The sequence below is a fragment of the Microtus ochrogaster genome, chromosome 10 (assembly GCF_000317375.1).
Source record: "Microtus ochrogaster isolate Prairie Vole_2 chromosome 10, MicOch1.0, whole genome shotgun sequence".
NCBI lineage: Eukaryota > Metazoa > Chordata > Mammalia > Rodentia > Cricetidae > Microtus > Microtus ochrogaster.
The window spans coordinates 56,974,311-56,976,210 of NC_022016.1; positions in this window are offsets into that span (position 1 = coordinate 56,974,311).

The window sequence follows — 1,900 nt, forward strand, 5'->3', positions numbered from 1 at the left end:
CTCTCTCTCTCTCTCTCTCTCTCTCTCTCTCTCTCTCTCTCTCTCTCTCTCTCCTTTCAGCATGCATTCCTGGACGGTGTGAAGCAGAAACTGAAGAATGACTGTGTTAACTGTACCATTGAACGGGACCCTACACAAATCTTTCCTCTTTGTAAGTTGGTTGTCTCAGATCTTTTTTTCTTTCGCCACTATAACTAACAAGGAGTCTCAGGTCTTTTGATATAGAACAGATAACTAACTACCATTGGAGTTCAATTTAGTCAATATTTCTTGAAGCATGGCACTTAGGTGTTCTTACTATGAAGCAGTATCTGTAGAATAAGAGGGTGTTCTACTGCTGTGACTGGCACCCACGGTGCTTCCCTGTGGTCATCACCAAACCTAATGGACATCTCTGCTCTAAGCAGTGGCCGAAGCAAGAGGAGCCATTTCATCTGAATAGGGTTTCCCAGGAGTGATCCCTGCCAGTCAAGGAGGAGGATAACTAAGCAGCCTACTATTAACAAAATAACACAGACCACATTTTACTTTCTCAGAGTTCTGGAAATCCACGATCAAGGCAAAGGCAGGACGAGTTTCTCCAGAGGCCTCTCTCTCAGGCTTGCTGGTGACAGCCTACAGTCTATGATTTCTTCTTTGCCCCTGGTGGCTCTTCCTCTCCTTAGAAGATGACCCACCCATCTTAGCCTATTACCAGGACTTCACAAATTCTTAATTAACTCATCTAAGGCCCTGTGCACAAATACAGCCACGCTGGGGGTTGGGCTTTTCAATACGAATGTAGGAGCCCAGGGTTCCATTCCCCTCGAACCAATGGATGCAAGCGTTTTTAAGGCTCCTTCTGTTGTGCTTTGAGGAGGAAAACAGTGCCCATTTAAAGGGCAACTCATGAAAATCGGTGTCCAATACAGGAAGTCTTTTCCTTGCTTGTTTCTTTGTGGAGTGCTGGGAGTTGAGTTCAGGGCCTTGCTTCCGGGCAAACACCCTTGCCCAGCTACAACCCTGCCGCATAAGGAGAACACTCTAATAATTGGTTTCCAAAGATAGGAATGAGCTTCGTAGCGCAAAGGCAAATTCTCCATCATTTAATATCACTTTAGAAGCCAGCGGCCACCATCCATCTCCCTACAGTAGAGGGCATTCCCACCCAGAGACAGAAAGCTAATGAAATAGGCACCTGAGCCATCTGGTTTTATGAAGTTCTACGAGGCCTTATGCAGCGAAGGTATTTTGGCTTGAAAGGGAATCCGGAGGCCTGAGAATCTTACACACCCTGATAGTACTCTACATTTCTACATCCCGCCACATGAAAGATTTTCCAATTGTCTCTTGTGCCTGTCCCAGGAGGCTGCCCACGCTCCCCAGAAGTGCTCTACTCCCCCCCCCACACACACACCTTTGTCAGCATTCCTCTCTCTTACATCTATCTAGCCTCATCCTACACGGCCCCGCTCTAGGATCTGAAAACTGCAAGGCAGGCTGTTTTCCTGCTCGCATCACCCTGTGCGCAGCAGCAGCAGCAGCAGCAGCAGCAGCAGCAGCAGCAGCAGCACCGCCTGCATAGCTAATTCTCGCAGAGACGGGTGCAGCCAGGAGCTAAGCAGCGATGGAATGGGTGCAGGGAAGCAGGACTTCCAAGCCCAGTTGGCTATGCTGGCCATTAACTGAGACAAATCCCTACATTTGTTTTCTTGAGCCCTAAATCTTTTACAAGATAGCCAGCAATGCTATAAGTTGGTGCGGGAGAAAAAGCTAGTTTCTATCTTCAATGTCCCCTAAAGCCCGGCGTGTTAAAAGGTTTGATCTACAAGGTGGCACTACTGAGAAGTGCCGGGAAATGGCAGGTAGCCTGTGTGTCCCAAGGACTCCAGAACTCTGCTCCTCTCTGCTTTCTCTTTTG